Below are 23,407 nucleotides of genomic sequence, written 5' to 3' on the forward strand. Positions count from 1 at the left end.
ATCCTGGGTTTCAATCAAATTAATCCAAAAAAACACACATAAACATTTACAACTCTGGCGGAACTCAAACCCGCAACCTTTGCATCACAATACACAGCCAGTCTAAAAGTCCAACACACTATCCATTGCGCCACAGAGCCCTGCACTGTTGTAACTGGCACGGCAAAGTTGAGGTAAGAACACACACACATTTCAGGATGGAAAGCAAAGCACACAGCTTACCCTGGAAATCAAAGGGGCCAGTTGCACAAAGCAAGGACTCAAAACCAACAGGGGATGTAGCTCAGTGGTAGAGCGCATGATTTGCATGTATGAGGCCCCGGGTTCAATCCCCGGCATCTCCAGGTGGTATTTCTTTACCCCGTTCTTCCATGAAATCACAATTTGTTGTTTATTAAAAACTCTCTTCCATCACCCAGCCCTTTCTGGTTTCATTCATTCAATCAATCTATCCAACTTTTGATTTATAAATGTCAATATTATTTATTTTATTAATCACTATCTAACTTTTGATTAATAATTATAAACATATATATATATATATATATATTTTTTTTTCTCTATCTATATTTTGATTTCTAAAAATAAATATTATTTTTTACCTCTTTCCTTCTCTCTATCCATCCATCTATTAGCCATACCATTACAAAAAAGGTATTTTTATCTAAAAATAAATATTATTATTTTTAACTTTCTCCTTCTCTCTATCCATCCATCTATTAGCCATGCCATTACAAAAAAAAAGTCTTCTTATCTTCTCCGTTTCACATGATTAATGTTGTCATTGAAGCTAAATTAATCAGAATAACAGGACCAGAGGGAGACACAAAAGAGATATGCTCCAGGAGCCGGTTCTTCAAAACTTGTAAGCTGGATCGTTTTGATCCATTTGTTCAGAAAATGTCACTGCTGGATTATCCATATTATGAATAACTGCGATTAAAAAGTCCAGCATTTTAAAAAGTAATCTCGATCACAAAATATAGGATTACAAATCCAGATAATTTGTATCCAGATTACAAATTTTGAAAAAGCAGCTCCCGGTGAGCCTCCAACTCACAACCGCAGCATCCTGCCGTATAAGTACCACACACAAAACAAGTGCACCACATGGAGCACCGTGAGGAGATCTCAGAAAAATTGAGGGAAGCTGTCAAAACAAAATAACCTTACTGTCCACCAAGTCCTGGGACAGTTTTGTAGACCTTCAGTTTAGCACACCGAGCAGCTGGCAAGTGTGGGGTATTGCGGCTTAGATGGTTAAAACACCTGCCTTGTAAACAGGAGATCCTGGGTTTGAATCAAATTAATCCAAAAAAACACACGTAAACATTTACAACTCTGGCGGAATTAAAACCCGCAACCTTTGCATCACACTACACAGCCAGTCTAAATGTCCAGCATACTATCCATTGCGCCACAGAGCCCTGCACTGTTGTAACTGGCACAGCAAAGTTGAGGTAAGAAAACACACACATTTCAGGATGGAAAGCAAAGCACACAGCTTACCCTGGAAATCAAAGGGGCCAGTTGCACAAAGCAAGGACGCAAAGCCAACAGGGGATGTAGCTCAGTGGTAGAGCGCATGCTTTGCATGTATGAGGCCCCGGGTTCAATCCCCGGCATCTCCAGGTGGTATTTCTTTGCCCCGTTCTTCCATGAAATCACAATTTGTTGTTTATTAAAAACTCTCTTCCATCACCCAGCCCTTTCTGGTTTCATTCATTCAATCAATCTATCTATCTTTTGATTTATAAATGTCAATAATATTTATTTTATTAATCACTATCTAACTTTTGATTTATAATTATAAACATATATATATATATATTTTTTCTCTATCTATATTTTGATTTCTAAAAATAAATATTATTTTTTACCTCTTTCCTTCTCTCTATCCATCCATCTATTAGCCATACCATTACAAAAAAGGTATTTTTATCTAAAAATAAATATTATTATTTTTAACTTTCTCCTTCTCTCTATCCATCCATCTATTAGCCATGCCATTACAAAAAAAAAGTCTTCTTATCTTCTCCGTTTCACATGATTAATGTTGTCATTGAAGCTGAATTAATCAGAATAACAGGACCAGAGGGAGACACAAAAGAGATATGCTCCAGGAGCCGCTTCTTCAAAACTTGTAATCTGGATCGTTTTGATCCATTTGTTCAGAAAATGTCACTGCTGGATTATCCATATTATGAATAATTGCGATTAAAAAGTCCAGCATTTTAAAAAGTAATCTCGATCACAAAATATAGGATTACAAATCCAGATAATTTGTATCCCGATTACAAGTTTTGAAAAAGCAGCTCCCGGTGAGCCTCCAACTCACAACCGCAGCATCCTGCCGTATAAGTACCACACACAAAACAAGTGCACCACATGGAGCACCGTGAGGAGATCTCAGAAAAATTGAGGGAAGCTGTCAAAACAAAATAACCTTACTGTCCACCAAGTCCTGGGACAGTTTTGTAGACCTTCAGTTTAGCACACCGAGCAGCTGGCAAGTGTGGGGCATTGCGGCTTAGATGGTTAAAGCACCTGCCTTGTAAACAGGAGATCCTGGGTTTCAATCAAATTAATCCAAAAACACACACTTAAACATTTACAACTCTGGCGGAACTCAAACCCGCAACCTTTGCATCACACTACACAGCCAGTCTAAAAGTCCAGCACAATATCCATTGCACCACAGAGCCCTGCACTGTTGTAACTGGCACGGCAAAGTTGAGGTAAAAAAACACACACATTTCAGGATGGAAAGCAAAGCACACAGCTTACCCTGGAAATCAAAGGGGCCAGTTGCACAAAGCAAGGACTCAATGCCAACAGGGGATGTAGCTCAGTGGTAGAGCGCATGCTTTGCATGTATGAGGCCCCGGGTTCAATCCCCGGCATCTCCAGGTGGTATTTCTTTACCCCGTTCTTCCATGAAATCACAATTTGTTGTTTATTAAAAATTCTCTTCCATCACCCAGCCCTTTCTGGTTTCATTCATTCAATCAATCTATCCAACTTTTGATTTATAAATGTCAATATTATTTATTTTATTAATCACTATCTAACTTTTGATTAATAATTATAAACATATATATATATATATATTTTTTTTTTCTCTATCTATATTTTGATTTCTAAAAATAAATATTATTTTTTACCTCTTTCCTTCTCTCTATCCATCCATCTATTAGCCATACCATTACAAAAATGGTCTTTTTATCTAAAAATAAATATTATTATTTTTAACTTTCTCCTTCTCTCTGTCCATCCATCTATTAGCCATGCCATTACAAAAAAAAGTCTTCTTATCTTCTCCGTTTCACATGATTAATGTTGTCATTGAAGCTAAATTAATCAGAATAACAGGACCAGAGGGAGACACAAAAGAGATATGCTCCAGGAGCCGCTTCTTCAAAACTTGTAATCTGGATCGTTTTGATCCATTTGTTCAGAAAATGTCACTGCTGGATTATCCATATTATGAATAATTGCGATTAAAAAGTCCAGCATTTTAAAAAGTAATCTCGATCACAAAATATAGGATTACAAATCCAGATAATTTGTATCCAGATTACAAATTTTGAAAAAGCAGCTCCCGGTGAGCCTCCAACTCACAACCGCAGCATCCTGCCGTATAAGAACCACACACAAATCAAGTGCACCACATGGAGCACCGTGAGGAGATCTCAGAAAAATTGAGGGAAGCTGTCAAAACAAAATAACCTTACTGTCCACCAAGTCCTGGGACAGTTTTGTAGACCTTCAGTTTAGCACACCGAGCAGCTGGCAAGTGTGGGGTATTGCGGCTTAGATGGTTAAAACACCTGCCTTGTAAACAGGAGATCCTGGGTTTGAATCAAATTAATCCAAAAAAACACACGTAAACATTTACAACTCTGGCGGAATTCAAACCCGCAACCTTTGCATCACACTACACAGCCAGTCTAAATGTCCAGCATACTATCCATTGCGCCACAGAGCCCTGCACTGTTGTAACTGGCACAGCAAAGTTGAGGTAAGAAAACACACACATTTCAGGATGGAAAGCAAAGCACACAGCTTACCCTGGAAATCAAAGGGGCCAGTTGCACAAAACAAGGACGCAAAGCCAACAGGGGATGTAGCTCAGTGGTAGAGCGCATGCTTTGCATGTATGAGGCCCCGGGTTCAATCCCCGGCATCTCCAGGTGGTGTTTCTTTGCCCCGTTCTTCCATGAAATCACAATTTGTTGTTTATTAAAAACTCTCTTCCATCACCCAGCCCTTTCTGGTTTCATTCATTCAATCAATCTATCTATCTTTTGATTTATAAATGTCAATAATATTTATTTTATTAATCACTATCTAACTTTTGATTTATAATTATAAACATATATATATATATATTTTTTCTCTATCTATATTTTGATTTCTAAAAATAAATATTATTTTTTACCTCTTTCCTTCTCTCTATCCATCCATCTATTAGCCATACCATTACAAAAAAGGTATTTTTATCTAAAAATAAATATTATTATTTTTAACTTTCTCCTTCTCTCTATCCATCCATCTATTAGCCATGCCATTACAAAAAAAAAGTCTTCTTATCTTCTCCGTTTCACATGATTAATGTTGTCATTGAAGCTAAATTAATCAGAATAACAGGACCAGAGGGAGACACAAAAGAGATATGCTCCAGGAGCCGCTTCTTCAAAACTTGTAATCTGGATCGTTTTGATCCATTTGTTCAGAAAATGTCACTGCTGGATTATCCATATTATGAATAATTGCGATTAAAAAGTCCAGCATTTTAAAAAGTAATCTCGATCACAAAATATAGGATTACAAATCCAGATAATTTGTATCCAGATTACAAGTTTTGAAAAAGCAGCTCCCGGTGAGCCTCCAACTCACAACCGCAGCATCCTGCCGTATAAGTACCACACACAAAACAAGTGCACCACATGGAGCACCGTGAGGAGATCTCAGAAAAATTGAGGGAAGCTGTCAAAACAAAATAACCTTACTGTCCACCAAGTCCTGGGACAGTTTTGTAGACCTTCAGTTTAGCACACCGAGCAGCTGGCAAGTGTGGGGCATTGCGGCTTAGATGGTTAAAGCACCTGCCTTGTAAACAGGAGATCCTGGGTTTGAATCAAATTAATCCAAAAAAACACTCGTAAACATTTACAACTCTGGCGGAACTCAAACCCGCAACCTTTGCATCACACTACACAGCCAGTCTAAAAGTCCAACACACTATCCATTGCGCCACAGAGCCCTGCACTGTTGTAACTGGCACGGCAAAGTTGAGGTAAGAAAACACACACATTTCAGGATGGAAAGCAAAGCACACAGCTTACCCTGGAAATCAAAGGGGCCAGTTGCACAAAGCAAGGACTCAAAGCCAACAGGAGATGTAGCTCAGTGGTAGAGCGCATGATTTGCATGTATGAGGCCCCGGGTTCAATCCCCGGCATCTCCAGGTGGTATTTCTTTACCCCGTTCTTCCATGAAATCACAATTTGTTGTTTATTAAAAACTCTCTTCCATCACCCAGCCCTTTCTGGTTTCATTCATTCAATCAATCTATCTATCTTTTGATTTATAAATGTCAATATTATTTATTTTATTAATCACTATCTAACTTTTGATTTATAATTATAAACATATATATATATATATATATATATATATATATATATATATATATATATTTTTTTTCTCTCTATCTATATTTTGATTTCTAAAAATAAATATTATTTTTTACCTCTTTCCTTCTCTCTATCCATCCATCTATTAGCCATACCATTACAAAAAAGGTCTTTTTATCTAAAAATAAATATTATTATTTTTAACTTTCTCCTTCTCTCTATCCATCCATCTATTAGCCATGCCATTACAAAAAAAAAGTCTTCTTAACTTCTCCGTTTTACATGATTAATGTTGTCATTGAAGCTAAATTAATCAGAATAACAGGACCAGAGGGAGACACAAAAGAGATATGCTCCAGGAGCCGCTTCTTCAAAACTTGTAATCTGGATCGTTTTGATCCATTTGTTCAGAAAATGTCACTGCTGGATTATCCATATTATGAATAATTGCGATTAAAAAGTCCAGCATTTTAAAAAGTAATCTCGATCACAAAATATAGGATTACAAATCCAGATAATTTGTATCCAGATTACAAGTTTTGAAAAAGCAGCTCCCGGTGAGCCTCCAACTCACAACCGCAGCATCCTGCCGTATAAGTACCACACACAAAACAAGTGCACCACATGGAGCACCGTGAGGAGATCTCAGAAAAATTGAGGGAAGCTGTCAAAACAAAATAACCTTACTGTCCACCAAGTCCTGGGACAGTTTTGTAGACCTTCAGTTTAGCACACCGAGCAGCTGGCAAGTGTGGGGCATTGCGGCTTAGATGGTTAAAGCACCTGCCTTGTAAACAGGAGATCCTGGGTTTGAATCAAATTAATCCAAAAAAACACACGTAAACATTTACAACTCTGGCGGAACTCAAACCCGCAACCTTTGCATCACACTACACAGCCAGTCTAAAAGTCCAACACACTATCCATTGCGCCACAGAGCCCTGCACTGTTGTAACTGGCACGGCAAAGTTGAGGTAAGAAAACACACACATTTCAGGATGGAAAGCAAAGCACACAGCTTACCCTGGAAATCAAAGGCGCCAGTTGCACAAAGCAAGGACTCAAAGCCAACAGGGGATGTAGCTCAGTGGTAGAGCACATGATTTGCATGTATGAGGCCCCGGGTTCAATCCCCGGCATCTCCAGGTGGTATTTCTTTAACCCGTTCTTCCATGAAATCACAATTTGTTGTTTATTAAAAATTCTCTTCCATCACCCAGACCTTTCTGGTTTCATTCATTCAATCAATCTATCTATCTTTTGATTTATAAATGTCAATATGATTTATTTTATTAATCACTATCTAACTTTTGATTTATAATTATAAACACATATATATATATATATATATATATATATATATATATATATATATATTTTTTTTCTCTATCTATATTTTGATTTCTAAAAATAAATATTATTTTTTACCTCTTTCCTTCTCTCTATCCATCCATCTATTAGCCATACCATTACAAAAAAGGTCTTTTTATCTAAAAATAAATATTATTATTTTTAACTTTCTCCTTCTCTCTATCCATCCATCTATTAGCCATGCCATTACAAAAAAAAAGTCTTCTTAACTGCTCCGTTTTACATGATTAATGTTGTCATTGAATCTAAATTAATCAGAATAACAGGACCAGAGGGAGACACAAAAGAGATATGCTCCAGGAGCCGGTTCTTCAAAACTTGTAATCTGGATCGTTTTGATCCATTTGTTCAGAAAATGTCACTGCTGGATTATCCATATTATGAATAATTGCGATTAAAAAGTCCAGCATTTTAAAAAGTAATCTCGATCACAAAATATAGGATTACAAATCCAGATAATTTGTATCCAGATTACAAATTTTGAAAATCAGCTCCCGGTGAGCATCCAACTCACAACCGCAGCATCCTGCCGTATAAGTACCACACACAAAACAAGTGCACCACATGGAGCACCGTGAGGAGATCTCAGAAAAATTGAGGGAAGCTGTCAAAACAAAATAACCTTACTGTCCACCAAGTCCTGGGACAGTTTTGTAGACCTTCAGTTTAGCACACCGAGCAGCTGGCAAGTGTGGGGCATTGCGGCTTAGATGGTTAAAGCACCTGCCTTGTAAACAGGAGATCCTGGGTTTGAATCAAATTAATCCAAAAAAACACACGTAAACATTTACAACTCTGGCAGAACTCAAACCCGCAACCTTTGCATCACACTACACAGCCAGTCTAAAAGTCCAACACACTATCCATTGCGCCACAGAGCCCTGCACTGTTGTAACTGGCACGGCAAAGTTGAGGTAAGAAAACACACACATTTCAGGATGGAAAGCAAAGCACACAGCTTACCCTGGAAATCAAAGGGGCCAGTTGCACAAAGCAAGAACTCAAAGCCAACAGGGGATGTAGCTCAGTGGTAGAGCACATGATTTGCATGTATGAGGCCCCGGGTTCAATCCCCGGCATCTCCAGGTGGTATTTCTTTACCCCGTTCTTCCATGAAATCACAATTTATTGTTTATTAAAAACTCTCTTCCATCACCCAGCCCTTTCTGGTTTCATTCATTCAATCAATCTATCTATCTTTTGATTTATAAATGTCAATATTATTTATTTTATTAATCACTATCTAACTTTTGATTTATAATTATAAACATACATATATATATGTATTTTTTTTTCTCTATATATATTTTGATTTCTAAAAATAAATATTATTTTTTACCTCTTTCCTTCTCTCTATCCATCCATCTATTAGCCATTCCATTACAAAAAAAAGTCTTCTTATCTTCTCCGTTTCACATGATTAATGTTGTCATTGAAGCTAAATTAATTAGAATAACAGGACCAGAGGGAGACACAAAAGAGATATGCTCCAGGAGCCGGTTCTTCAAAACTTGTAATCTGGATCGTTTTGATCCATTTGTTCAGAAAATGTCACTGCTGGATTATCCATATTATGAATAATTGCGATTTAAAAGTCCAGCATTTTAAAAAGTAATCTCGATCACAAAATATAGGATTACAAATCCAGATAATTTGCATCCAGATTACAAATTTTGAAAATCAGCTCCCGGTGAGCATCCAACTCACAACCGCAGCATCCTGCCGTATAAGTACCACACACAAAACAAGTGCACCACATGGAGCACCGTGAGGAGATCTCAGAAAAATTGAGGGAAGCTGTCAAAACAAAATAACCTTACTGTCCACCAAGTCCTGGGACAGTTTTGTAGACCTTCAGTTTAGCACACCGAGCAGCTGGCAAGTGTGGGGCATTGCGGCTTAGATGGTTAAAGCACCTGCCTTGTAAACAGGAGATCCTGGGTTTGAATCAAATTAATCCAAAAAAACACACGTAAACATTTACAACTCTGGCGGAACTCAAACCCGCAACCTTTGCATCACACTACACAGCCAGTCTAAAAGTCCAACACACTATCCATTGCGCCACAGAGCCCTGCACTGTTGTAACTGGCACGGCAAAGTTGAGGTAAGAAAACACACACATTTCAGGATGGAAAGCAAAGCACACAGCTTACCCTGGAAATCAAAGGGGCCAGTTGCACAAAGCAAGGACTCAAAGCAAACAGGGGATGTAGCTCACTGGTAGAGCGCATGATTTGCATGTATGAGGCCCCGGGTTCAATCCCCGGCATCTCCAGGTGGTATTTCTTTACCCCGTTCTTCCATGAAATCACAATTTGTTGTTTATTAAAAACTCTCTTCCATCACCCAGCCCTTTCTGGTTTCATTCATTCAATCAATCTATCTATCTTTTGATTTATAAATGTCAATATTATTTATTTTATTAATCACTATCTAACTTTTGATTTATAATTATAAACATACATATATATATGTATTTTTTTTCTCTATATATATTTTGATTTCTAAAAATAAATATTATTTTTTACCTCTTTCCTTCTCTCTATCCATCCATCTATTAGCCATTCCATTACAAAAAAAAGTCTTCTTATCTTCTCCGTTTCACATGATTAATGTTGTCATTGAAGCTAAATTAATTAGAATAACAGGACCAGAGGGAGACACAAAAGAGATATGCTCCAGGAGCCGGTTCTTCAAAACTTGTAATCTGGATCGTTTTGATCCATTTGTTCAGAAAATGTCACTGCTGGATTATCCATATTATGAATAATTGCGATTTAAAAGTCCAGCATTTTAAAAAGTAATCTCGATCACAAAATATAGGATTACAAATCCAGATAATTTGCATCCAGATTACAAATTTTGAAAAAGCAGCTCCCGGTGAGCCTCCAACTCACAACCGCAGCATCCTGCCGTATAAGTACCACACACAAAACAAGTGCACCACGTGGAGCACCGTGAGGAGATCTCAGAAAAATTGAGGGAAGCTGTCAAAACAAAATAACCTTACTGTCCACCAAGTCCTGGGACAGTTTTGTAGACCTTCAGTTTAGCACACCGAGCAGCTGGCAAGTGTGGGGCATTGCGGCTTAGATGGTTAAAGCACCTGCCTTGTAAACAGGAGATCCTGGGTTTGAATCAAATTAATCCAAAAAAACACACGTAAACATTTACAACTCTGGCGGAACTCAAACCCGCAACCTTTGCATCACACTACACAGCCAGTCTAAAAGTCCAACACACTATCCATTGCGCCACAGAGCCCTGCACTGTTGTAACTGGCACGGCAAAGTTGAGGTAAGAAAACACACACATTTCAGGATGGAAAGCAAAGCACACAGCTTACCCTGGAAATCAAAGGGGCCAGTTGCACAAAGCAAGGACTCAATGTCAACAGGGGATGTAGCTCAGTGGTAGAGCGCATGTTTTGCATGTATGAGGCCCCGGGTTCAATCCCCGGCATCTCCAGGTGGTATTTCTTTAACCCGTTCTTCCATGAAATCACAATTTGTTGTTTATTAAAAATTCTCTTCCATCACCCAGACCTTTCTGGTTTCATTCATTCAATCAATCTATCTATCTTTTGATTTATAAATGTCAATATTATTTATTTTATTAATCACTATCTAACTTTTGATTTATAATTATAAACACATATATATATATATATATATATATATATATATTTTTTTTTTTCTCTATCTATATTTTGATTTCTAAAAATAAATATTATTTTTTACCTCTTTCCTTCTCTCTATCCATCCATCTATTAGCCATACCATTACAAAAAAGGTCTTTTTATCTAAAAATAAATATTATTATTTTTAACTTTCTCCTTCTCTCTATCCATCCATCTATTAGCCATGCCATTACAAAAAAAAGTCTTCTTAACTTCTCCGTTTTACATAATTAATGTTGTCATTGAAGCTAAATTAATCAGAATAACAGGACCAGAGGGAGACACAAAAGAGATATGCTCCAGGAGCCGCTTCTTCAAAACTTGTAATCTGGATCGTTTTGATCCATTTGTTCAGAAAATGTCACTGCTGGATTATCCATATTATGAATAATTGCGATTAAAAAGTCCAGCATTTTAAAAAGTAATCTCGATCACAAAATATAGGATTACAAATCCAGATAATTTGCATCCAGATTACAAGTTTTGAAAAAGCAGCTCCCGGTGAGCCTCCAACTCACAACCGCAGCATCCTGCCGTATAAGTACCACACACAAAACAAGTGCACCACATGGAGCACCGTGAGGAGATCTCAGAAAAATTGAGGGAAGCTGTCAAAACAAAATAACCTTACTGTCCACCAAGTCCTGGGACAGTTTTGTAGACCTTCAGTTTAGCACACCGAGCAGCTGGCAAGTGTGGGGCATTGCGGCTTAGATGGTTAAAGCACCTGCCTTGTAAACAGGAGATCCTGGGTTTGAATCAAATGAATCCAAAAAAACACACGTAAACATTTACAACTCTGGCGGAACTCAAACCCGCAACCTTTGCATCACACTACACAGCCAGTCTAAAAGTCCAACACACTATCCATTGCGCCACAGAGCCCTGCACTGTTGTAACTGGCACGGCAAAGTTGAGGTAAGAAAACACACACATTTCAGGATGGAAAGCAAAGCACACAGCTTACCCTGGAAATCAAAGGGGCCAGTTGCACAAAGCAAGGAATCAAAGCCAACAGGGGATGTAGCTCAGTGGTAGAGCGCATGATTTGCATGTATGAGGCCCCGGGTTCAATCCCCGGCATCTCCAGGTGGTATTTCTTTACCCCGTTCTTCCATGAAATCACAATTTGTTGTTTATTAAAAACTCTCTTCCATCACCCAGCCCTTTCTGGTTTCATTCATTCAATCAATCTATCTATCTTTTGATTTATAAATGTCAATATTATTTATTTTATTAATCACTATCTAACTTTTGATTTATAATTATAAACACATATATATATATATATATATATATATATATATATATATATTTTTTCTCTATCTATATTTTGATTTCTAAAAATAAATATTATTTTTTACCTCTTTCCTTCTCTCTATCCATCCATCTATTAGCCATACCATTACAAAAAAGGTCTTTTTATCTAAAAATAAATATTATTATTTTTAACTTTCTCCTTCTCTCTATCCATCCATCTATTAGCCATGCCATTACAAAAAAAAAGTCTTCTTAACTTCTCCGTTTTACATAATTAATGTTGTCATTGAAGCTAAATTAATCAGAATAACAGGACCAGAGGGAGACACAAAAGAGATATGCTCCAGGAGCCGCTTCTTCAAAACTTGTAATCTGGATCGTTTTGATCCATTTGTTCAGAAAATGTCACTGCTGGATTATCCATATTATGAATAATTGCGATTAAAAAGTCCAGCATTTTAAAAAGTAATCTCGATCACAAAATATAGGATTACAAATCCAGATAATTTGTATCCAGATTACAAGTTTTGAAAAAGCAGCTCCCGGTGAGCCTCCAACTCACAACCGCAGCATCCTGCCGTATAAGTACCACACACAAAACAAGTGCACCACATGGAGCACCGTGAGGAGATCTCAGAAAAATTGAGGGAAGCTGTCAAAACAAAATAACCTTACTGTCCACCAAGTCCTGGGACAGTTTTGTAGACCTTCAGTTTAGCACACCGAGCAGCTGGCAAGTGTGGGGCATTGCGGCTTAGATGGTTAAAGCACCTGCCTTGTAAACAGGAGATCCTGGGTTTGAATCAAATGAATCCAAAAAAACACACGTAAACATTTACAACTCTGGCGGAACTCAAACCCGCAACCTTTGCATCACACTACACAGCCAGTCTAAAAGTCCAACACACTATCCATTGCGCCACAGAGCCCTGCACTGTTGTAACTGGCACGGCAAAGTTGAGGTAAGAAAACACACACATTTCAGGATGGAAAGCAAAGCACACAGCTTACCCTGGAAATCAAAGGGGCCAGTTGCACAAAGCAAGGAATCAAAGCCAACAGGGGATGTAGCTCAGTGGTAGAGCGCATGATTTGCATGTATGAGGCCCCGGGTTCAATCCCCAGCATCTCCAGGTGGTATTTCTTTACCCCGTTCTTCCATGAAATCACAATTTGTTGTTTATTAAAAACTCTCTTCCATCACCCAGCCCTTTCTGGTTTCATTCATTCAATCAATCTATCTATCTTTTGATTTATAAATGTCAATATTATTTATTTTATTAATCACTATCTAACTTTTGATTTATAATTATAAACATACATATATATATGTATTTTTTTTCTCTATATATATTTTGATTTCTAAAAATAAATATTATTTTTTACCTCTTTCCTTCTCTCTATCCATCCATCTATTAGCCATTCCATTACAAAAAAAAGTCTTCTTATCTTCTCCGTTTCACATGATTAATGTTGTCATTGAAGCTAAATTAATTAGAATAACAGGACCAGAGGGAGACACAAAAGAGATATGCTCCAGGAGCCGGTTCTTCAAAACTTGTAATCTGGATCGTTTTGATCCATTTGTTCAGAAAATGTCACTGCTGGATTATCCATATTATGAATAATTGCGATTTAAAAGTCCAGCATTTTAAAAAGTAATCTCGATCACAAAATATAGGATTACAAATCCAGATAATTTGCATCCAGATTACAAATTTTGAAAAAGCAGCTCCCGGTGAGCCTCCAACTCACAACCGCAGCATCCTGCCGTATAAGTACCACACACAAAACAAGTGCACCACATGGAGCACCGTGAGGAGCTCTCAGAAAAATTGAGGGAAGCTGTCAAAACAAAATAACCTTACTGTCCACCAAGTCCTGGGACAGTTTTGTAGACCTTCAGTTTAGCACACCGAGCAGCTGGCAAGTGTGGGGCATTGCGGCTTAGATGGTTAAAGCACCTGCCTTGTAAACAGGAGATCCTGGGTTTGAATCAAATGAATCCAAAAAAACACACGTAAACATTTACAACTCTGGCGGAACTCAAACCCGCAACCTTTGCATCACACTACACAGCCAGTCTAAAAGTCCAACACACTATCCATTGCGCCACAGAGCCCTGCACTGTTGTAACTGGCACGGCAAAGTTGAGGTAAGAAAACACACACATTTCAGGATGGAAAGCAAAGCACACAGCTTACCCTGGAAATCAAAGGGGCCAGTTGCACAAAGCAAGGACTCAATGTCAACAGGGGATGTAGCTCAGTGGTAGAGCGCATGCTTTGCATGTGTGAGGCCCCGGGTTCAATCCCCGGCATCTCCAGGTGGTATTTCTTTAACCCGTTCTTCCATGAAATCACAATTTGTTGTTTATTAAAAACTCTCTTCCATCACCCAGACCTTTCTGGTCATTCATTCAATCAATCTATCTATCTTTTGATTTATAAATGTCAATATTATTTATTTTATTAATCACTATCTAACTTTTGATTTATAATTATAAACACATATATATATATATATATATATATATATATATATATATATATATATATATATATATTTTTTTTTTTTTCTCTATCTATATTTTGATTTCTAAAAATAAATATTATTTTTTACCTCTTTCCTTCTCTCTATCCATCCATCTATTAGCCATACCATTACAAAAAAGGTCTTTTTATCTAAAAATAAATATTATTATTTTTAACTTTCTCCTTCTCTCTATCCATCCATCTATTAGCCATGCCATTACAAAAAAAGTCTTCTTAACTTCTCCGTTTTACATGATTAATGTTGTCATTGAAGCTAAATTAATCAGAATAACAGGACCAGAGGGAGACACAAAAGAGATATGCTCCAGGAGCCGCTTCTTCAAAACTTGTAATCTGGATCGTTTTGATCCATTTGTTCAGAAAATGTCACTGCTGGATTATCCATATTATGAATAATTGCGATTAAAAAGTCCAGCATTTTAAAAAGTAATCTCGATCACAAAATATAGGATTACAAATCCAGATAATTTCTATCCAGATTACAAATTTTGAAAATCAGCTCCCGGTGAGCATCCAACTCACAACCGCAGCATCCTGCCGTATAAGTACCACACACAAAACAAGTGCACCACATGGAGCACCGTGAGGAGATCTCAGAAAAATTGAGGGAAGCTGTCAAAACAAAATAACCTTACTGTCCACCAAGTCCTGGGACAGTTTTGTAGACCTTCAGTTTAGCACACCGAGCAGCTGGCAAGTGTGGGGCATTGCGGCTTAGATGGTTAAAGCACCTGCCTTGTAAACAGGAGATCCTGGGTTTGAATCAAATTAATCCAAAAACACACACGTAAACATTTACAACTCTGGCGGAACTCAAACCCGCAACCTTTGCATCACACTACACAGCCAGTCTAAAAGTCCAACACACTATCCATTGCGCCACAGAGCCCTGCACTGTTGTAACTGGCACGGCAAAGTTGAGGTAAGAAAACACACACATTTCAGGATGGAAAGCAAAGCACACAGCTTACCCTGGAAATCAAAGGGGCCAGTTGCACAAAGCAAGGACTCAATGTCAACAGGGGATGTAGCTCAGTGGTAGAGCGCATGTTTTGCATGTATGAGGCCCCGGGTTCAATCCCCGGCATCTCCAGGTGGTATTTCTTTAACCCGTTCTTCCATGAAATCACAATTTGTTGTTTATTAAAAACTCTCTTCCATCACACAGACCTTTCTGGTTTCATTCATTCAATCAATCTATCTATCTTTTGATTTATAAATGTCAATATTATTTATTTTATTAATCACTATCTAACTTTTGATTTATAATTATAAACACATATATATATATATATATATATATATATATATATTTTCTCTATCTATATTTTGATTTCTAAAAATAAATATTATTTTTTACCTCTTTCCTTCTCTCTATCCATCCATCATACCATTACAAAAAAGGTCTTTTTATCTAAAAATAAATATTATTATTTTTAACTTTCTCCTTCTCTCTATCCATCCATCTATTAGCCATGCCATTACAAAAAAAAAGTCTTCTTAACTTCTCCGTTTTACATGATTAATGTTGTCATTGAAGCTAAATTAATCAGAATAACAGGACCAGAGGGAGACACAAAAGAGATATGCTCCAGGAGCCGCTTCTTCAAAACTTGTAATCTGGATCGTTTTGATCCATTTGTTCAGAAAATGTCACTGCTGGATTATCCATATTATGAATAATTGCGATTAAAAAGTCCAGCATTTTAAAAAGTAATCTCGATCACAAAATATAGGATTACAAATCCAGATAATTTGTATCCAGATTACAAGTTTTGAAAAAGCAGCTCCCGGTGAGCCTCCAACTCACAACCGCAGCATCCTGCCGTATAAGTACCACACACAAAACAAGTGCACCACATGGAGCACCGTGAGGAGATCTCAGAAAAATTGAGGGAAGCTGTCAAAACAAAATAACCTTACTGTCCACCAAGTCCTGGGACAGTTTTGTAGACCTTCAGTTTAGCACACCGAGCAGCTGGCAAGTGTGGGGCATTGCGGCTTAGATGGTTAAAGCACCTGCCTTGTAAACAGGAGATCCTGGGTTTGAATCAAATTAATCCAAAAAAACACACGTAAACATTTACAACTCTGGCGGAACTCAAACCCGCAACCTTTGCATCACACTACACAGCCAGTCTAAAAGTCCAACACACTATCCATTGCGCCACAGAGCCCTGCACTGTTGTAACTGGCACAGCAAAGTTGAGGTAAGAAAACACACACATTTCAGGATGGAAAGCAAAGCACACAGCTTACCCTGGAAATCAAAGGGGCCAGTTGCACAAAGCAAGGAATCAAAGCCAACAGGGGATGTAGCTCAGTGGTAGAGCGCATGATTTGCATGTATGAGGCCCCGGGTTCAATCCCCGGCATCTCCAGGTGGTATTTCTTTACCCCGTTCTTCCATGAAATCACAATTTGTTGTTTATTAAAAACTCTCTTCCATAACCCAGCCCTTTCTGGTTTCATTCATTCATTCAATCAATCTATCTATCTTTTGATTTATAAATGTCAATATTATTTATTTTATTAATCACTATCTAACTTTTGATTTATAATTATAAACATACATATATATATGTATTTTTTTTCTCTATATATATTTTGATTTCTAAAAATAAATATTATTTTTTACCTCTTTCCTTCTCTCTATCCATCCATCTATTAGCCATTCCATTACAAAAAAAAGTCTTCTTAACTTCTCCGTTTTACATAATTAATGTTGTCATTGAAGCTAAATTAATCAGAATAACAGGACCAGAGGGAGACACAAAAGAGATATGCTCCAGGAGCCGGTTCTTCAAAACTTGTAATCTGGATCGTTTTGATCCATTTGTTCAGAAAATGTCACTGCTGGATTATCCATATTATGAATAATTGCGATTTAAAAGTCCAGCATTTTAAAAAGTAATCTCGATCACAAAATATAGGATTACAAATCCAGATAATTTGCATCCAGATTACAAATTTTGAAAAAGCAGCTCCCGGTGAGCCTCCAACTCACAACCGCAGCATCCTGCCGTATAAGTACCACACACAAAACAAGTGCACCACATGGAGCACCGTGAGGAGCTCTCAGAAAAATTGAGGGAAGCTGTCAAAACAAAATAACCTTACTGTCCACCAAGTCCTGGGACAGTTTTGTAGACCTTCAGTTTAGCACACCGAGCAGCTGGCAAGTGTGGGGCATTGCGGCTTAGATGGTTAAAGCACCTGCCTTGTAAACAGGAGATCCTGGGTTTGAATCAAATTAATCCAAAAAAACACACGTAAACATTTACAACTCTGGCGGAACTCAAACCCGCAACCTTTGCATCACACTACACAGCCAGTCTAAAAGTCCAACACACTATCCATTGCGCCACAGAGCCCTGCACTGTTGTAACTGGCACGGCAAAGTTGAGGTAAGAAAACACACACATTTCAGGATGGAAAGCAAAGCACACAGCTTACCCTGGAAATCAAAGGGGCCAGTTGCACAAAGCAAGGACTCAATGTCAACAGGGGATGTAGCTCAGTGGTAGAGCGCATGCTTTGCATGTGTGAGGCCCCGGGTTCAATCCCCGGCATCTCCAGGTGGTATTTCTTTAACCCGTTCTTCCATGAAATCACAATTTGTTGTTTATTAAAAACTCTCTTCCATCACCCAGACCTTTCTGGTTTCATTCATTCAATCAATCTATCTATCTTTTGATTTATAAATGTCAATATTATTTATTTTATTAATCACTATCTAACTTTTGATTTATAATTATAAACACATATATATATATATATATATATATATATATATATATATTTTTTTTTTTTTTCTCTATCTATATTTTGATTTCTAAAAATAAATATTATTTTTACCTCTTTCCTTCTCTCTATCCATCCATCTATTAGCCATACCATTACAAAAAAGGTCTTTTTATCTCAAAATAAAAATTATTATTTTTAACTTTCTCCTTCTCTCTATCCATCCATCTATTAGCCATGCCATTACAAAGAAAAAGTCTTCTTATCTTCTCCGTTTCACATGATTAATGTTGTCATTGAAGCTAAATTAATCAGAATAACAGGACCAGAGGGAGACACAAAAGAGATATGCTCCAGGAGCCGCTTCTTCAAAACTTGTAATCGGGATCGTTTTGATCCATTTGTTCAGAAAATGTCACTGCTGGATTATCCATATTATGAATAATTGCGATTAAAAAGTCCAGCATTTTAAAAAGTAATCTCGATCACAAAATATAGGATTACAAATCCAGATAATTTCTATCCAGATTACAAATTTTGAAAATCAGCTCCCGGTGAGCATCCAACTCACAACCGCAGCATCCTGCCATATAAGTACCACACACAAAACAAGTGCACCACATGGAGCACCGTGAGGAGATCTCAGAAAAATTGAGGGAAGCTGTCAAATCAAAATAACCTTACTGTCCACCAAGTCCTGGGACAGTTTTGTAGACCTTCAGTTTAGCACACGAGCAGCTGGCAAGTGTGGGGCATTGCGGCTTAGATGGTTAAAGCACCTGCCTTGTAAACAGGAGATCCTGGGTTTGAATCAAATTAATCCAAAAAAACACACGTAAACATTTACAACTCTGGCGGAATTCAAACCCGCAACCTTTGCATCACACTACACAGCCAGTCTAAAAGTCCAACACACTATCCATTGCGCCACAGAGCCCTGCACTGTTGTAACTGGCACGGCAAAGTTGAGGTAAGAAAACACACACATTTCAGGATGGAAAGCAAAGCACAGAGCTTACCCTGGAAATCAAAGGGGCCAGTTGCACAAAGCAAGGACTCAAAGCCAACAGGGGATGTAGCTCAGTGGTAGAGCGCATGCTTTGCATGTATGAGGCCCGGGTTCAATCCCCGGCATCTCCAGGTGGTATTTCTTTACCAAGTTCTTCCATGAAATCACAATTTGTTGTTTATTAAAAACTCTCTTCCATCACCCAGCCCTTTCTGGTTTCATTCATTCAATCTATCTATCTTTTGATTTATAAATGTCAATATTATTTATTTTATTAATCACTATCTAACTTTTGATTTATAATTATAAACATATATATATATATATTTTTTTTTTTTCTCTATCTATATTTTGATTTCTAAAAATAAATATTATTTTTTACCTCTTTCCTTCTCTCTATCCATCCATCTATTAGCCATACCATTACAAAAAAGGTATTTTTATCTAAAAATAAATATTATTATTTTTAACTTTCTCCTTCTCTCTATCCATCCATCTATTAGCCATGCCATTACAAAAAAAAGAGTCTTCTTATCTTCTCCGTTTCACATGATTAATGTTGTCATTGAAGCTAAATTAATCAGAATAACAGGACCAGAGGGAGACACAAAAGAGATATGCTCCAGGAGCCGCTTCTTCAAAACTTGTAATCTGGATCGTTTTGATCCATTTGTTCAGAAAATGTCACTGCTGGATTATCCATATTATGAATAATTGCGATTAAAAAGTCCAGCATTTTAAAAAGTAATCTCGATCACAAAATATAGGATTACAAATCCAGATAATTTCTATCCAGATTACAAATTTTGAAAATCAGCTCCCGGTGAGCATCCAACTCACAACCGCAGCATCCTGCCGTATAAGTACCACACACAAAACAAGTGCACCACATGGAGCACCGTGAGGAGATCTCAGAAAAATTGAGGGAAGCTGTCAAAACAAAATAACCTTACTGTCCACCAAGTCCTGGGACAGTTTTGTAGACCTTCAGTTTAGCACACCGAGCAGCTGGCAAGTGTGGGGCATTGCGGCTTAGATGGTTAAAGCACCTGCCTTGTAAACAGGAGATCCTGGGTTTGAATCAAATTAATCCAAAAACACACACGTAAACATTTACAACTCTGGCGGAACTCAAACCCGCAACCTTTGCATCACACTACACAGCCAGTCTAAAAGTCCAACACACTATCCATTGCGCCACAGAGCCCTGCACTGTTGTAACTGGCACGGCAAAGTTGAGGTAAGAAAACACACACATTTCAGGATGTAAAGCAAAGCACACAGCTTACCCTGGAAATCAAAGGGGCCAGTTGCACAAAGCAAGGGCTCAATGTCAACTGGGGATGTAGCTCAGTGGTAGAGCGCATGTTTTGCATGTATGAGGCCCCGGGTTCAATCCCCGGCATCTGCAGGTGGTATTTCTTTAACCCGTTCTTCCATGAAATCACAATTTGTTGTTTATTAAAAACTCTCTTCCATCACACAGACCTTTCTGGTTTCATTCATTCAATCAATCTATCTAACTTTTGATTTATAAATGTCAATATTATTTATTTTATTAATCACTATCTAACTTTTGATTTATAATTATAAACACACATATATATATATATATATATATATATATATATATATATATATATATATATTTTCTCTATCTATATTTTGATTTCTAAAAATAAATATTATTTTTTACCTCTTTCCTTCTCTCTATCCATCCATCTATTAGCCATACCATTACAAAAAAGGTCTTTTTATCTAAAAATAAATATTATTATTTTTAACTTTCTCCTTCTCTCTATCCATCCATCTATTAGCCATGCCATTACAAAAAAAAAGTCTTCTTAACTTCTCCGTTTTACATGATTAATGTTGTCATTGAAGCTAAATTAATCAGAATAACAGGACCAGAGGGAGACACAAAAGAGATATGCTCCAGGAGCCGCTTCTTCAAAACTTGTAATCTGGATCGTTTTGATCCATTTGTTCAGAAAATGTCACTGCTGGATTATCCATATTATGAATAATTGCGATTAAAAAGTCCAGCATTTTAAAAAGTAATCTCGATCACAAAATATAGGATTACAAATCCAGATAATTTGTATCCAGATTACAAGTTTTGAAAAAGCAGCTCCCGGTGAGCCTCCAACTCACAACCGCAGCATCCTGCCGTATAAGTACCACACACAAAACAAGTGCACCACATGGAGCACCGTGAGGAGATCTCAGAAAAATTGAGGGAAGCTGTCAAAACAAAATAACCTTACTGTCCACCAAGTCCTGGGACAGTTTTGTAGACCTTCAGTTTAGCACACCGAGCAGCTGGCAAGTGTGGGGCATTGCGGCTTAGATGGTTAAAGCACCTGCCTTGTAAACAGGAGATCCTGGGTTTGAATCAAATGAATCCAAAAAAACACACGTAAACATTTACAACTCTGGCGGAACTCAAACCCGCAACCTTTGCATCACACTACACAGCCAGTCTAAAAGTCCAACACACTATCCATTGCGCCACAGAGCCCTGCACTGTTGTAACTGGCACGGCAAAGTTGAGGTAAGAAAACACACACATTTCAGGATGGAAAGCAAAGCACACAGCTTACCCTGGAAATCAAAGGGGCCAGTTGCACAAAGCAAGGAATCAACGCCATCAGGGGATGTAGCTCAGTGGTAGAGCGCATGCTTTGCATGTATGAGGCCCCGGGTTCAATCCGCGGCATCTCCAGGAGGTATTTCTTTGCCCCGTTCTTCCATGAAATCACAATTTGTTGTTTATTAAAAACTCTCTTCCATAACCCAGCCCTTTCTGGTTTCATTCATTCAATCACTCTATCTATCTTTTGATTTATAAATGTCAATAATATTTATTTTATTAATCACTATCTAACTTTTGATTTATAATTATAAACATATACATATATATATATATATATATATATATATATATATATATATATATTTTCTCTATCTATATTTTGATTTCTAAAAATAAATATTATTTTTAACCTCTTTCCTTCTCTCTATCCATCCATCTATTAGCCATGCCATTACAAAAAAAGTCTTCTTATCTTCTCCGTTTCACATGATTAATGTTGTCATTGAAGCTAAATTAATCAGAATAACAGGACCAGAGGGAGACACAAAAGAGATATGCTCCAGGAGCCGGTTCTCAAAACTTGTAATCTGGATCGTTTTGATCCATTTGTTCAGAAAATGTCACTGCTGGATTATCCATATTATGAATAATTGCGATTAAAAAGTCCAGCATTTTAAAAAGTAATCTCAATCACAAAATATAGGATTACAAATCCAGATAATTTGTATCCAGATTACAAATTTTGAAAAAGCAGCTCCCGGTGAGCCTCCAACTCACAACCGCAGCATCCTGCCGTATAAGTACCACACACAAAACAAGTGCACCACATGGAGCACCGTGAGGAGATCTCAGAAAAATTGAGGGAAGCTGTCAAAACAAAATAACCTTACTGTCCACCAAGTCCTGGGACAGTTTTGTAGACCTTCAGTTTAGCACACCGAGCAGCTGGCAAGTGAGGGGCATTGCGGCTTAGATGGTTAAAGCACCTGCCTTGTAAACAGGAGATCCTGGGTTTGAATCAAATTAATCCAAAAAAACACACGTAAACATTTACAACTCTGGCGGAACTCAAACCCGCAACCTTTGCATCACACTACACAGCCAGTCTAAAAGTCCAACACACTATCCATTGCTCCACAGAGCCCTGCACTGTTGTAACTGGCACAGCAAAGTTGAGGTAAGAAAACACACACATTTCAGGATGGAAAGCAAAGCACACAGCTTACCCTGGAAATCAAAGGGGCCAGTTGCACAAAGCAAGGACTCAAAACCAACAGGGGATGTAGCTCAGTGGTAGAGCGCATGCTTTGCATGTATGAGGCCCTGGGTTCAATCCCCGGCATCTCCAGGTGGTATTTCTTTACCCCGTTCTTCCATGAAATCACAATTTGTTTTTTATTAAAAACTCTCTTCCATCACCCAGCCCTTTCTGGTTTCATTCATTCAATCAATCTATTTATCTTTTGATTTATAAATGTCAATATTATTTATTTTATTAATCACTATCTAACTTTTGATTTATAATTATAAACATATATATATATATATATA

At 37.5% G+C, this 23,407-nt stretch overlaps 19 non-coding genes across 19 annotated transcripts; all 19 read left to right on the plus strand.

Annotated features, from left to right (window-relative positions):
• Nucleotides 1-272: 272 nt before the first annotated feature.
• Nucleotides 273-344, plus strand: trnaa-ugc (transfer RNA alanine (anticodon UGC)). Its single transcript has one exon. It is a non-coding gene; the product is annotated as a tRNA-Ala (tRNA).
• A 1,215-nt stretch (nucleotides 345-1,559) lies between these two features.
• trnaa-ugc (transfer RNA alanine (anticodon UGC)) lies at nucleotides 1,560-1,631 on the plus strand. Its single transcript has one exon. It is a non-coding gene; the product is annotated as a tRNA-Ala (tRNA).
• Nucleotides 1,632-2,837: 1,206 nt separating this feature from the next.
• Nucleotides 2,838-2,909, plus strand: trnaa-ugc (transfer RNA alanine (anticodon UGC)). Its single transcript has one exon. It is a non-coding gene; the product is annotated as a tRNA-Ala (tRNA).
• A 1,211-nt stretch (nucleotides 2,910-4,120) lies between these two features.
• Nucleotides 4,121-4,192, plus strand: trnaa-ugc (transfer RNA alanine (anticodon UGC)). The gene has a single exon. It is a non-coding gene; the product is annotated as a tRNA-Ala (tRNA).
• Nucleotides 4,193-5,398: 1,206 nt separating this feature from the next.
• trnaa-ugc (transfer RNA alanine (anticodon UGC)) lies at nucleotides 5,399-5,470 on the plus strand. The gene has a single exon. It is a non-coding gene; the product is annotated as a tRNA-Ala (tRNA).
• Nucleotides 5,471-6,712: 1,242 nt separating this feature from the next.
• trnaa-ugc (transfer RNA alanine (anticodon UGC)) lies at nucleotides 6,713-6,784 on the plus strand. The gene has a single exon. It is a non-coding gene; the product is annotated as a tRNA-Ala (tRNA).
• Nucleotides 6,785-8,023: 1,239 nt separating this feature from the next.
• On the plus strand, nucleotides 8,024-8,095 carry trnaa-ugc (transfer RNA alanine (anticodon UGC)). Its single transcript has one exon. It is a non-coding gene; the product is annotated as a tRNA-Ala (tRNA).
• A 1,121-nt stretch (nucleotides 8,096-9,216) lies between these two features.
• On the plus strand, nucleotides 9,217-9,288 carry trnaa-ugc (transfer RNA alanine (anticodon UGC)). The gene has a single exon. It is a non-coding gene; the product is annotated as a tRNA-Ala (tRNA).
• A 1,121-nt stretch (nucleotides 9,289-10,409) lies between these two features.
• On the plus strand, nucleotides 10,410-10,481 carry trnaa-ugc (transfer RNA alanine (anticodon UGC)). Its single transcript has one exon. It is a non-coding gene; the product is annotated as a tRNA-Ala (tRNA).
• A 1,228-nt stretch (nucleotides 10,482-11,709) lies between these two features.
• On the plus strand, nucleotides 11,710-11,781 carry trnaa-ugc (transfer RNA alanine (anticodon UGC)). Its single transcript has one exon. It is a non-coding gene; the product is annotated as a tRNA-Ala (tRNA).
• Nucleotides 11,782-13,013: 1,232 nt separating this feature from the next.
• On the plus strand, nucleotides 13,014-13,085 carry trnaa-ugc (transfer RNA alanine (anticodon UGC)). Its single transcript has one exon. It is a non-coding gene; the product is annotated as a tRNA-Ala (tRNA).
• Nucleotides 13,086-14,206: 1,121 nt separating this feature from the next.
• On the plus strand, nucleotides 14,207-14,278 carry trnaa-ugc (transfer RNA alanine (anticodon UGC)). Its single transcript has one exon. It is a non-coding gene; the product is annotated as a tRNA-Ala (tRNA).
• A 1,250-nt stretch (nucleotides 14,279-15,528) lies between these two features.
• On the plus strand, nucleotides 15,529-15,600 carry trnaa-ugc (transfer RNA alanine (anticodon UGC)). The gene has a single exon. It is a non-coding gene; the product is annotated as a tRNA-Ala (tRNA).
• Nucleotides 15,601-16,816: 1,216 nt separating this feature from the next.
• On the plus strand, nucleotides 16,817-16,888 carry trnaa-ugc (transfer RNA alanine (anticodon UGC)). The gene has a single exon. It is a non-coding gene; the product is annotated as a tRNA-Ala (tRNA).
• Nucleotides 16,889-18,013: 1,125 nt separating this feature from the next.
• trnaa-ugc (transfer RNA alanine (anticodon UGC)) lies at nucleotides 18,014-18,085 on the plus strand. The gene has a single exon. It is a non-coding gene; the product is annotated as a tRNA-Ala (tRNA).
• Nucleotides 18,086-19,320: 1,235 nt separating this feature from the next.
• Nucleotides 19,321-19,391, plus strand: trnaa-ugc (transfer RNA alanine (anticodon UGC)). The gene has a single exon. It is a non-coding gene; the product is annotated as a tRNA-Ala (tRNA).
• A 1,208-nt stretch (nucleotides 19,392-20,599) lies between these two features.
• Nucleotides 20,600-20,671, plus strand: trnaa-ugc (transfer RNA alanine (anticodon UGC)). The gene has a single exon. It is a non-coding gene; the product is annotated as a tRNA-Ala (tRNA).
• A 1,242-nt stretch (nucleotides 20,672-21,913) lies between these two features.
• On the plus strand, nucleotides 21,914-21,985 carry trnaa-ugc (transfer RNA alanine (anticodon UGC)). Its single transcript has one exon. It is a non-coding gene; the product is annotated as a tRNA-Ala (tRNA).
• Nucleotides 21,986-23,132: 1,147 nt separating this feature from the next.
• Nucleotides 23,133-23,204, plus strand: trnaa-ugc (transfer RNA alanine (anticodon UGC)). Its single transcript has one exon. It is a non-coding gene; the product is annotated as a tRNA-Ala (tRNA).
• The last annotated feature ends 203 nt before the right edge of the window (nucleotides 23,205-23,407 follow it).

Source organism: Acipenser ruthenus, chromosome 40 (genome assembly GCF_902713425.1).
Source record: "Acipenser ruthenus chromosome 40, fAciRut3.2 maternal haplotype, whole genome shotgun sequence".
Taxonomy (NCBI): Eukaryota; Metazoa; Chordata; class Actinopteri; order Acipenseriformes; family Acipenseridae; genus Acipenser; species Acipenser ruthenus.